Source organism: Triticum urartu, chromosome 7A, assembly GCF_056163025.1.
Source record: "Triticum urartu cultivar PI428250 chromosome 7A, HENAU_Tu73, whole genome shotgun sequence".
Lineage (NCBI taxonomy): Eukaryota > Viridiplantae > Streptophyta > Magnoliopsida > Poales > Poaceae > Triticum > Triticum urartu.
Window position 1 is genome coordinate 86,049,941 of NC_141879.1, and position 14,081 is coordinate 86,064,021.

A 14,081-nucleotide genomic window follows, 5' to 3' on the forward strand; every position below is an offset into this window, starting at 1 on the left:
GATGAAGCTTCCACTCATGACTACAAGAAGAGAACATGTCACAAGTGCAAGAAACCTGGACACTATATCTCTGAGTGTCCACTTTGGGACAATGAGAAGAAGAAGAAGAGCAAGGAATATGATTCTGATGACAACAAGAAGAAGAAGAAATCTTCAAACTCTTCTTCCAAGTCTTCATCTCATAAGAAGAGCTCATCTGGCAAGGCTCGTGCTTTTTTTGGCAAGGAGATGGATTCAGAGGAGGAGTCTGCTTCTGAGGAGGCGGAGGTGGTGTGTGAGGAGGAGTCCGACCCTGGTGTTGCAAGTCTGGCTCTAGCCACCGCCTATGTTGCCAAGTCCATCTTCAACACTTAAGACAATGACTTCCACACCAACACTAACGCTAATGACAAGGACGACTCTGCTCCCACCTACTGCTTCATGGCATGTGGTGCCAAGGTAAAATCACATGATGCTTACTTTCAAACATCAAGTGAAGATGACTCTGATTGTGAATCCAAACCCAGCTACAAAACACTTGCTAAAATTGCAACTGAACAACAAAAAGCTATGGAACATACTCAAAAACTGTTAGACAAAAGCAATGACCTGTTGGACGCGGAAATGACCCGTTCACAGTCCTTAGTTGAAGACATAAAAAATCTTCATGCCAAGTACCAAGAACTTGAAAGTCGTCATGAAACGCTCTCAACCACTCATGAAAAGCTCTCCTATGATTATCTTCAAAGGAAGCAAGAGCTTGAGAAATTGAGAGCGGCTCATGAAGATCTTCAAAGAGAGAATGAGTCACTTCGCGCTCAACAGATCAGTCCTGCTCAGGATGGATTTGAACCACCATGTCTAAAATGCCTTGAGCGTGACAACGCTACCTCTGTTGCTGAATGTTCTACTGCTGCTACTGTTGCATTGTCTTCAACTACTGATGTGGTAACTAACCCCTCTATGGAGGATACCACTACTATTGCCGATGAAAATGCTAGGTTGAAGACATTGCTTGAAACAGGGATGTATAAAAGTCTGAAAGGGCATCAGACACTGTGCGATGTCCTCAAAAAGCAGATTCTGAACCGAAACCCTAGGAAAGAGGGTGTTGGGTTCAAGAGGAAAATGAATGTTGATGGTTCCTACTAGAAGCCTGAGCAGTACCCCAAAACCACATGGGTTGCTGCAAAGGGACCTTCAGTGGATCCATCCACCTTATCTGGCTTTACCTGTGCTAACCCTATTATCATTGATGAATCCTTTGATGCAAACTATAAGCAGTTCAAGAATTAGAATGGTGAAGTGTTTGCCAGGTATATTGGTACTAATTGCAGGAATGGGCCACCTATGAAGAAGATCTGGCTCCCAAAAGCTGTCTTGAGAATCTTCCCGTGAATGTCATCATGACACCACCTGGGAAGAAGACACATGACTCACCTGAGTCACCCTAATGCCAATGTTTTGCAGGGAAACCATACTCAAACTTATGAATATGAGTGCGTGTCTTCAAACCGCTATGTTCATAGAACTAAGAACTTTTCTGCTTATTCATATGAGTATCATTCATCTCCTGCAAGGCTATTTGCTAGGGCTCCAAAGCCGAAGTTCTCAGATGCTGCACTTAGACTCATTGCTTCTAAGCCACCCCTGAAGATGTGGGTGGTTAAGAAGAATTAACTTTCTTTTTGCAGGGAAAGGTCTCCAGCCGAAAATCAAAGGCATCTGATGCTATTGCTGGGGACCTAAAACATCTTGTAGGGCACAAGATCAAATGCCCAAATGGTCTCACTATGTATTTTGTTCCTGAATCATTTGACATTCATCCTATCAGTCCTAATCTTGATCTGAGCTTCAATAATCCTCTTGCCCGTCAAATGTTTATGCTTCACACATCTCTTGGTGAGGCCTACCCCCCTGACTGTACTGTAGGGTATGACACCTCATGCTTCAGAATGGATTATGGACAGAGGATGCACTAATCATATGACTGGAGATCGAAGTCTTCTCATGGACTCAACCTTACGTCCATCTGACAAGAGTCACATCACCTTTGCTGACACTGGTAAAAGCAAGGTCCACAGCTTGTCGTATGTCTTCTTGCAAAAGCTTCAGAATGCTGGCTCTGGCATCAGAGGCTGGGGCATGCTGGCATGAGGAACTTACACACTCTCGCCAAGAAGAAGCATGTCATAGGCATCGAGGGCATCAAGTTCAAGAATGATCATTTGTGTAGTGCCTGCGAAGCTGGAAAAATGACGAGGGCCAAGCATCCCTCGAAGACAATCATGACTACATCTCAACCCTTCGAGCTGCTACACATGGACTTATTTGGCCCTACTCACTACTCTACCCTCACAACAACTGCTTGTCTCTATGGCTTCGTCATTGTTGATGATTACTCAAGATATATATGTGTGCACATAATTCTCTACAAGACTGAAGTGCAAGATGTCTTCAGATGCTTCACCAATCGAGCCATGAACAATTATGGCGTCAAGATCAAGCATATCAGAAGTGACAACGGCACTGAGTTCAAGAACACCGGACTTGATCTTTATCTGGATACAATGGGAATCACTCATGAGTTCTCTGCTCCATACACACCTCAGCAAAATGGCACCGTAGAGCGCAAGAACAGAACCCTCATTGAGATGGCTCGAACAACGCTCGACGAATACAAGACACCAAGAAAGTTCTGGCCTGAAGCTATTGATACAGCATGTCATGTCATCAACCGTGTTTACATCCATAAGCTTCTGAATAAAACATCCTATGAGCTCCTCACTGGCAAGAAGCCAAATGTCAGTTACTTCAGAGTATTTGGAGCTAGGTGCTGGATCAAGGATCCACATCACAAATCAAAATTTGCACCTAAAGCTCACGAAGGCTTCATGCTCGGTTACGGAAAGGACTCGCACTCTTACAGAGTCTTCAATCTCTATCTTTACAAAATCGTCGAAACTGTGGACGTGCGGTTTGATGAAACCAATGGTTCACAAAGAGAGCTCCTGCCAAGCACACTAGACGAAGCTCCACCCAGCGAATCTATCAAGCTAATGGGAACTGGTTAAATCATGCCTTCTAAAGCACAGCTTGAAGAGGAACTTATCATTTCTGCACCTAACCAACCTGAAGACAATGCTCAGCCTGAAGACAATCCTCCCAATAATGACAATAATCAGCAAGAGCAAAGTCTTCGTCCAGTTCATCCTCGTGTTGCAAATGAAGTACAGATTGAGAAGATCATTGATAGCATCAATGCACCTGGTCCACTTACTCGCTCAAGAGCAACACAGTTAGCAAATTTCTGTGGGAACTTTGCCTTTGTGTCAATAACAGAACCCAAGAAAGTTGTTGAAGCCTTTATGGAACCTGAATGGATTCAAGCTATGCAAGAAGAGCTTCAACAGTTCAAGCTGAACAATGCTTGGGAACTTGTCAAGCGTCCTGACCCTCGCAAGCATAACATTATAGGCACAAAATGGATATATAGAAACAAGCAAGATGAGCATGGTCAAGTCGTTAGAAACAAGGCACGTCTCGTCGCTCAAGGATATACTCAAGTTGAAGGGATTGACTTCAATGAAACATTTGCTCCTGTGGCTAGGCTTGAAGCTATTCGCATATTGCTAGCCTATGCTAACCATCACAACATCTTGCTATATCAAATGGATGTGAAGAGTGCATTTCTCAACGGCAAGATTGAAGAAGAAGTATACGTCGCACAACCTCCTGGCTTTGAAGATCTAAAACATCCTGATATGGTGTACAAGCTAAACAAAGCACTGTATGGCCTCAAACAAGCTCCTCGCGCTTGGTATGATACGATCAAAGACTTCCTGAAGAGCAAAGGCTTCAAACCTGGATCCCTCAATCCCACACTCTTCACGAAGACATATGATGGTGAACTGTTTGTGTGTCAAATCTATGTGGATGATATTATCTTCGGCTGCACCAATCAAAAATACAGTGATGAGTTTTGATACATGATGCAAGAGCAATATCAGATGTCCATGATGGGTGAGCTGAAGTTCTTCCTCGGTCTTCAAATTCGTCAGAAAAGGAATGTCATCTTCATATCTCAAGAAAAATACCTCAAAGATTGCCTGAAGAAGTTTGGAATGCAAGATTGCAAAGGTTACACGACGCCAATGCCAGCCAAACATCATCTGGGTCCCGACGACAATGGTAAATAGTTTGATCAAAAGGTATACCGCTCCATGATTGGTTCTTTACTTTACCTATGTGCATCTAGGCCAGATATTATGCTTAGTGTTTGCATGTGTGCTCAATTCCAAGCGGCACCAAAGGAATCGCATCACTTAGTTGTGAAGCGAATTCTTCGATATTTGGCTTACACCCCAACACTAGGATTATGGTATCCAAAGGGCTCCGAATTTGATCTGGTTGGATTCTCGGATGCTGATTATGCTGGTGACAAGGTGGATCACAAGTCTACATCAGGCACATGTCACTTTCTGGGACGATCACTTGTCTGTTGGTCTTCAAAGAAGCAGAACTGTGTATCACTCTCCACTGCTGAATCTGAATACATTGCTGCTGGATCTTGCTGCGCTCAGCTTCTATGGATGAAGAAAACTCTCAAGGACTATGGCATCAATCTGAAACAAGTACCTCTCTTCTGCGACAACGAAAGCGCCATCAAGATTGCCAACAACCCAGTCCAGCACTCGAAGACAAAGCACATTGAAATTCGTCATCACTTCCTCAAAGATCATGTCATGAAGAAAGATATTGATATCATTCACGTCAACACTGAAGAGCAACTGGCAGATATCTTCACAAAGCCCTTGGATGAGAAAAGGTTTTGCAAGTTACGGTGTGAGCTAAATATCTTGGAATCCTCAAATGTCCTGTGATCAGGCACACATCCTAACCCTCATGCATGTTGATGACTTATATGTGCAGCACACGAAGTAAAGTATATCTTCAATCAATGAAGACTTACATTCTAAGTGAATACATTAATGTGGAATTTGACTTCGGAGCGCCACGATAATTGTGCACCGTGTCTGGGTCTAATACTTCCTATACGGTGGGTAACGCCACCACCAATTTTTTTTGAAGTGTTTCACTCATGGCGTTACATTTGATATGTTTTCACATTTGGTTTTTCTTCAATCTCAACTTGCTTTCATGATTATCTTCACTATGTTGATTTGATTGTTTTCTGATATATACATGCTAGTGTTCTGTCCTCTACAACATTCACTTATAGCTATGTCTTCCTTGTTGAATCTTTTGAACTAAGTGAATGTGATCGGACCCCAATCTCTCTATGCTTTCTATCTCAAATTCTATCTGTCCAAATCATATGCATTCTATTGAAACTGTCGAATGTCTTCTCTGCGTCCTTGTCAGCAGAAGATACAGAGACAAACATTAAGTCTGTTTTAAATGATTCATCCTTATTGCTTGAAATCCGGAGAAGCCGGAACGACCATCCGACAAACCTGGCGGGCGTGGGAACATGGGACAACTACAAGTATGTTGCATGCTTGCCACGTGTTCCTCAGATGTGAACCGCCAGGGGCACCTGTGTAATTGCGATGTGCCGCACACTTCCTTATAAATACATGTCCCCTGCGGTCAAGAAAACCTTCTTCCACCTCTCCACCTCGTCAAAACCCTAGCGCCACTGCTAGCTCTCGACGACGCCGGTGACGAAGCGCTTAGCTGCCGCGACTTCTCCGACGCCGTCCTCACGCCGGCCGCGGACATCGTCCTCTCCGCCGCCGCTGTAGGTGTCCTCCGTCGCCAAGTTAGGGCACGGTGGATTGAACTGCTCGGTCTCCTACTCTTCCCATCTAGCAGTTCTTCGCGTGGTAAATACAACTCTATTTTTACCGTCTTTTTTATCCTCAAAGATTCATCCTGTTTGCCAAAATAGGTTTCTTTCTATACAATGTTCGATCTATCCTGTCTGCATCTCATACTGCCTAGTATATTCACTTAAGCTTCACATCTAGTTAGATTCCTCACTTGTACTTATTCGCGGATTCGTACAAATCTGGAACCAACTCTCAACATATAAGTGAATGTCTTCGCATCATGAGGTCAATGTCTTCAAACTGATTTATCTTCAAAATCTTCTGAGAATGCATATGACCTCTTCCCCTTCCCTCGCATCTCTAATGCTGTCACAGGTACATGTCCGTGGGAGAATCCCTTGGTTCTCATAGTCTGCATTCGTTTGCAGAATTCTTACAGCATCACATTAACTCTCCCGAAGCCAGTTCCTGTTTGTCCAGCAAGCGGAAGCCTTTGAAGCCTTTGAACGTGTTGAAGCCATTCAGTTTGAAGTTCATGGCTACAAAGAAATCAGCAAGGAAGGGTGGCAGACAGCGCCGTGGGGGTACTTCAATGGATCTGCCCGAAGATCTCTATGAACTTTACGAAACTGATCCCGAAGAAAGCTATGGTCAGCGCAAGACTCGAATCCAATGGATTCGAAGATATTGGGCAGAACAATGGTTCAAGTACAACTTCATCACCAAGGAGTACGCTGAGAAGAATGCTATCAAGCGGCCTTGGGGCGATATTTTGTACAAAAATCTTCAACCCAAGACCAGAGCTGAAGCCATTGAGCAAGGCTTCTATCCTTGCATGGTCAGGGGACCTCAACCTGCCAACGCCGACACCACTTCTCTCTTGTGGTGTCGAGATGACGATCTTTTCAAATGGAATTATCAGTTTGCAAAAGCCTCAGCAAAGAAGAACAAAGATTCTTTGAGGTAAGACTTCAATCCTGGTCCTCCTGCTCCCCGGGCTGACGGCACACGCGATGCAGAACCCAATATCATTGGACCCTTCTACAACCTTGATGGCCTCATCACCCACATCTCTGTTCAAGGTGCCAAAGTGGATCATTTTGATGATGATACTGACACGGATGAAGCCCCTGCTCCTACTCCAAAGTCGCAGAAGCAAAAGAAGGCTAAAGCTTCAAGGTCAGCTGCTCCTCCAAAAGCTTCACGTGCGAAGCCACTGGCTAGTGCACCTCCTGAAGAGACAGTGTGCAGTCTGAAGATCTATCACGTATCTCCAAGAAAACGAAGAAGAAAATCAAAAACGTCAAGAATACTGATCAGACTTTGACCCCTGCTGCCATTCTGCGTGACGAACACATTGATTTGTCTAGTGATGAAGACCTTGCAGATGACGCTCTTTAGCAACTGATCAAGAGCAAGGAAGAAGCAGAAATCTTCAATGATTTGCCTCTCTTTGATGTGGCAATCATCCATAACTTCATTGATGAGTGGTTTGACACTCCCAACCTCAGCTTTGAAGATCTGCAACTTCCCATTGGTCTCAGCGTCTCTTTCAATGGCGCCATTGCTTCTGAGCTAGCTCTAGCTCAACGCATAGTTGAACTGAAGCACAAAATTGACTATGAGAAAGCTCAGTTCAAGAAGCACATGGCAAAGCTCAGCGTGCAAGATGTCAAAAACTTCAAGGTTATTGTTGGGGATATCACTACTGGGCGTAAACCGGCCTATCTGGGCCGGGTTAACTTCGTCAGTAGTTAAACTATGTTAAAGCCCAAGAAGGCAGATGAGGGCTTAAGGCCCATAGTCAGTTCAAGGCTTGTAGCCGTAAACCGGCGTTGGTATGTAACTTGTATTGTAAGTTAGGAACAAGTAGAGACCAAACCGGACACGTCTATGAGCCGGTGTTGGGACTCTGTAAACCGACGGGCGTCACCCATGTATATAAGGGGACGAACCGGCGGCGGTTCAAAAAGACAGACAACAACTCGAGACTTAGGCGAAGCTTGTTTGCTCCCTAGTCATCGAAACCCCATCAATTCCATCACAACTAGACGTAGGCTTTTACCTTCATCGAAGGGGCCGAACTAGTATAAACTCTCTTGCGTCCCTGTGTTCGCTTTAACCCCTTCAAGCTAACCCGTCGCGATGGCTCCACGACTAAGTCCTTTCATGAGGACATCTACCGTGACAAAACCACGATAGTTGGCGCCCACCGTGGCGCTATCGCATGATGGTTTCAAGTTCTTGGAGGGCAGCTTCGAAGGACTCAAGGGCTACGCTGTGGGCCGAATGACGAAGAGTCGTCGTGGCAAGCTCTACATCGACGATGCAGGCTGGGGCCCCGAGGCCGGCTCAATCGAGTATGGGTACCGGGTCCCCTTTGGTGGCATACACGTCTTCATTGGCAAGATCGGCGAATCGGGCCCTGAGCCGGACATCTGCACCGACCTCGTCGAAACGGCTCAGCGTGCGCGATCTGCCCAGGTTAAACCGGCCGTGAAGCGTGCCTTCATGGGAGTCATCCATGGAGGAAGCTATGAGGATGGATCGGAATCTGGTGGCGAGACCGTCGTTTACTCCGACGACGAGTCATCAACCGGAGAAACCGAATCTTTGTATCAGCTACAAGATGGCCGGATTGGGGGCTGTTCCGATGGCGACAGTATTCCGGACCCCTCTGATCTGGCCAACCGGGTTGGAATATTCATGGCCGGTACACAAGCGGTGCTTCATTCTTCGACCGCAGCAGCAATGATCTCCGGGTCAGTAGCGGCGACGGCTGCCGGGGTGATACGTCTCCAACGTATCTATAATTTTTGATTGCTCCATGCTACTTTATCTACTGTTTTGGACTATATTGGGCTTTATTTTCCACTTCTATATTATTTTTGGGACTAACCTATTAACCGGAGGCCCAGCCCAGAATTGCTGTTTTTTGCCTATTTCAGTATTTCGAGGAAACAGAATATCAAACGGAGTCCAAAGGGAATGAAACCTTCGGGAATGTGATCTTCTCACCGAACGTGATCCAGGAGACTTGGACCCTACTCCAAGAAGTTTCCGGGGAGGTCACGAGGGTGGAGGGCCCCCCCTGGGCGCGCCCCCCTGCCTCATGGGCCTCTCGGACCTCCACCGACGTGCTCCTTCCTCCTATATATACCTACGTACCCCCAATAGACCAGAGACGGAGCCAAAAACCTAATTCCACCGCCGCAACTTCCTGTATCCACAAGATCCCATCTTGGGGCCTGTTCCGGAGCTCCGCCGGAGAGGGCATCCATCACGGAGGGCTTCTACATCAACACCATAGCCCTTTCGATGAAGTGTGAGTAGTTTACTTCAGACCTTCGGGTCCATAGCTAGTAGCTAGATGGCTTCTTCTCTCTTTTTGGATCTCAATACAATGTTCTCCCCCTCTCTCGTGGAGATCTATTCGATGTAATCTTCTTTTTGCGGTGTGTTTGTTGAGACCGATGAATTGTGGGTTTATGATCCAACTTATCTATGAATAATATTTGAATCTTCTCTGAATTCTTTTATCTATGATTGAGTTATCTTTGCAAGTCTCTTCGAATTATCCGTTTGGTTTGGCCAACTAGATTGGTAGTTCTTGCAATGGGAGAAGTGCTTAGCTTTGGGTTCAATCTTGCGGTGTCCTTACTCGGTGACAGAAAGAGTTGCAAGGCACGTATTGTATTGTTGCCATCGAGGATAAAAAGATGGGGTATTTATCATATTGCATGAATTTATTCCTCTACATCATGTCATCTTGCTTAAGGCGTTACTCTGTTTTTAACTTAATACTCTAGATGCATGCTGGATAGCGGTCGATGAGTGGAGTAATAGTAGTAGATGCAGGCAGGAGTCGGTCTACTTGTCACGGACGTGATGCCTATATACATGATCATACCAAGATAACCTCATAACTATGCTAAATTCTATCAATTGCTCAACACTAATTTGTTCACCCACCGTAGAATATCTAAGCTTTTGAGAGAAGCCACTAGTGAAACCTATGGCCCCCGGGTCTATTCTCATCATATCAATCTCCATTACTTTATTTTACTTGTTTTGCTTTTACTTTTCACTTTGCATCTTTATACCAAAAATACCAAAAATATTATCTCTATCAGATCTCACTCTCGTAAGTGACCGTGAAGGGATTGACAACCCCTAAGCATTGGTTGCGAGTTGCTACCGTTTGTGCAGGTACGAGGGACTTGCGCGTGACCTCCTACTGGATTGATACCTTGGTTCTCAAAAACTGAGGGAAATACTTACGCTACTGTGCTGCATCACCCCCTCCTCTTCGGGGAAAACCAATGCTAGCTCGAGACGTAGCAAGTAGGATTTCTGGCGCCGTTGCCGGGGAGGCCTACGCCAAGTCAAGTCAAGATTTACTCTCCCATCAACGAGCCATTTCTGGCGCCGTTGCCGGGGAGGCCTACGCCAAGTCAAGTCAAGATTTACTCTCCCGTCAACGAGCCATTTCTGGCGCCGTTGCCGGGGAAGCCTACGCAAAAGTCAACATACCAAGTACCCATCACAATCTCTATCTCTCGCATTACATTATTTGCCATTTGCCTCTCGTTTTCCTCTCCCCCACTTCACCCTTGCCGTTTTATTCGCCCTCTCTTTCCCAATCTCCTCCTCTTTTTCCCTTTGCCTTTTGTTTGCTCGTGTGTTAGTTTGCTTACCTGTCGCTATGTCGAATTCCTTATCCGCTCCTATGTCTCCCGAGTTTGAAGTTCTTCACTTCAAGCAACGGCAAGGAGAAAACTTAAAAGATGCTTGGTATAGGATGATGGAATCTTATTGTAAGTGCACCCTAGAGGTGAACATTAGAATTCTTCTTCGCAATTTTTATGTTGGGTTAAACCTGACGCATAGACAACTCTTGGATTGCATGGCCAAGGGAAATTTCATTAATATTGATCCCGGTATTGCGCATGAGATTATAGAGGGAATAGTGGGAACACCACCCCAAAAGGGAGGATCTCATACTACCCAGGAAGAAACCCAAGTGTTTGAGAAGATTTGTGAAGTAACAAAGATTTTACAAAAGTCTCTTGAGCCTCTTAAAAATATTAGCGGAAATCTTAACCGTATGAATATGTTGATTACTCTTTGCAATAAACGGTTGGATTCTTTAGATCTAAAAATTTCCGAGTATGAAGGGAAGAGGGAAGAACCCCCCGGATTCGAGCATGACTCCGCTAAGAAGTTGAAAATTAAAGATGGCAATACCTAGATCTATCCTTGCTTTTATGCCTAGCTAGGGGCGTTAAACGATAGCGCTTGTTGGGAGGCAACCCAATTTTATTTTGTGTTTTTTGTTTTTGGTTCTGTTTAGGAATAAATAATCCATCTAGATTCTGTTTAGATGTGGTTTTATCTTTTTATTAGTGTTTGTGCCAAGTGAAACCTATTAGATCTTCTTGGAAGATAGTTATTTGATCTTGCTGTAATTTCCAGAATCTTTGCGCTCAGTGCCCGAATTGTCAAAAATCACCAGAACGTGATAAAATAGTGATTCCAATTGATGCTAATCAATAAACAAATTTCCCAGGTCGTCTAATTTTGGTAGAATTTTTTGGGTTCTAGAAGTTTGCTTTAGTAACAGATTACTACAGACTGTTCTGTTTTTGACAGATTCTGTTTTGCGTGTGTTGTTTGCTTATTTTGAAGAATCTATGGCTAGTAAAATAGTTTATAAACCATAGAGAAGTTGCAATACAGTAGGTTTAACACCAATACAAATAAAGAACAAGTTCACTACAGTACCTTAAAGTAGTCTTTTGTTTTGTTTCTCTAACGGAGCTCACGAGATTTCTATTGAGTTTTGTGTTGTGAAGTTTTCAAGTTTTGGGTGAATTCTTTTGATGGATTATGGAACAAGGAGTGGCAAGAGCCTAAGCTTGGGTATGCCCATGGCACCCCCAAGATAATCCAAGGACACCAAAAATTCAAAGCTTGGGGATGCCCCGGAAGGCATCCCCTCTTTCGTCCACTTCCATCGGTAATTTACTTGGAGCTATATTTTTATTCACCACATGATATGTGTTTTGCTTGGAGCGTCTTGTATTATTTGTGTCTTTGCTTGTTAGTCTACCACAATCATCCTTGATGTACACACCTTTTGAGAGATCCATGTATGAATTGAAATTTTTTAGAATACTCTATGTGCTTCACTTATATCTTTTGAGCTTGATAGTTTACTCTATGTGCTTCACTTATATCTTTTTGAGCGTGATAATTTTTGCTCTAGTGCTTCACTTAGATCTTTTAGAGCACGGTGGTGGTTTGTTTTAAAGAAACTTGATCTCTCATGCTTCACTTAGATCATTTTGGGAGTCGTTAATAGCATGGTAATTTGCTTAATGTTAATATACTTGGTATTCAAGATATGTGAAACTTTCTTTTTAGTGGGTTGAATACTAAGATAAGTTTGATGCTTGATAATTGTTTTGAGATATGGAGGTGATAATATCATAGTCGTGCTAGTTGAGTAGTTGTGAATTTGAGAAATACTTGTGTTGAAGTTAGCAAGTCCCGTAGCATGCACGTATGGTTAAAGTTGTGTAACAAATTTGAAGCATGAAGTGTACCTGGCTTGTGCATCCTTATGAGTGGCGGTCGGGGATGAGCGATGGTATTTTCCTACCAATCTATCCCCCTAGGAGCATGCGCGTAGTACTTGATTTTTTATGACTTCTAAATTTTTGCAATAAGTATATGAGTTCTTTTGACTAATGTTGAGTCCATGGATTATACGCACTTTTACCTTTCCGCCATTTGCTAGCCTCTTCGGTACCGTGCATTGCCCTTTCTCACATTGAGAGTTGGTGCAAACTTCGCCGGTGCATCCAAACCCCGTGATATGATACGCTCTTCCACACATAAACCTCCCTATATCTTCCTCAAAACAGCCACCATACCTACCTATCATGGCATTTCCATAGCCATTCCGAGATATATTGCCATGCAACTTCCATCATCATCATCATCATCATCATCATGACATGCTTTACTTTTGTCATATTGCCATTGCATGATCTTGTAGTTGACATCGTATTTGTGGAAAAGCCACCATGCAGTATTTTTCATACATGTCACTCTTGATTCATTGTACCATCCCGGTACACCGCCGGAGGCATTCATATAGAGTCATATCTTGTTCTAGTATCGAGTTGTAATCATTATGTTGTAATCAATAGAAGTGTGATGATCATCATTATTAGAGCATTGCCCAATCAAAAAAAAGAGAGAAAGGCCAAAAAGAAAAAAAAGAAAGGACCAAAAAAAGAAGGAGAAAATAAAAAGGGCAATGCTACTATCTCTTTTTCCACACTTGTGCTTCAAAGTAGCACCATGATTTTCATATAGTGAGTCTCATAAGTTGTCTTGTTCATACTAGTGGGAATTTTTCATTATAGAACTTGGCTTGTATATTCCAACGATGGGCTTCCTCAAAATGCCCTAGGTCTTCATGAGCAAGCAAGTTGGATGCACGCCCACTAGTTTTCTTTTGTTGAGCATTCTTAGCTCTAGTGCATCCGTTGCATGGCAATCCCTACTCCTTGCATTAACATCAATTGATGGGCATCTCCATAGCTCATTGATTAGCCTCGTTGATGTGAGACTTTCTCCTTTTTTGTCTTCTCCACACAATCCCCATCATCATATTCTATACCACCCATAGTGCTATGTCCATGGCTCGCGCTCATGTATTGCGTGAAGGTTGAAAAAGTTTGAGATTATTTGAGTATGAAACAATTGCTTGGCTTGTCATCAGGGGTATAGAAGTTGGGAACATCTTTGTGTGACGAAAATGAAGCATAGCCTAACTATATGATTTTGTAGGGATGAACTTCCTTTGGCCATGTTATTTTGAGATGACATAATTGTTTGATTAGTATGCTTGAAGTATTATCATTTTTTATGTCAATATGAAATTTTGTCTTGAACCTTTCGGATCTGAATATTCATACATGATTAAGAAGATTTACATTGAAATTATGCCAAAGTATCACTCCGCATCAAAAATTCTCTTTTTATCATTTACCTACTCGAGGACGAGCAGGAATTAAGCTTGGGGATGCCTGATACGTCTCCAACGTATCTATAATTTTTGATTGCTCCATGCTACTTTATCTACTGTTTTGGACTATATTGGGCTTTATTTTCCACTTTTATATTATTTTTGGGACTAACCTATTAACCGGAGGCCCAGCCCAGAATTGTTATTTTTTGCCTATTTCAGTATTTCGAGGAAACAGAATATCAAACGGAGTCCAAACGGAATGA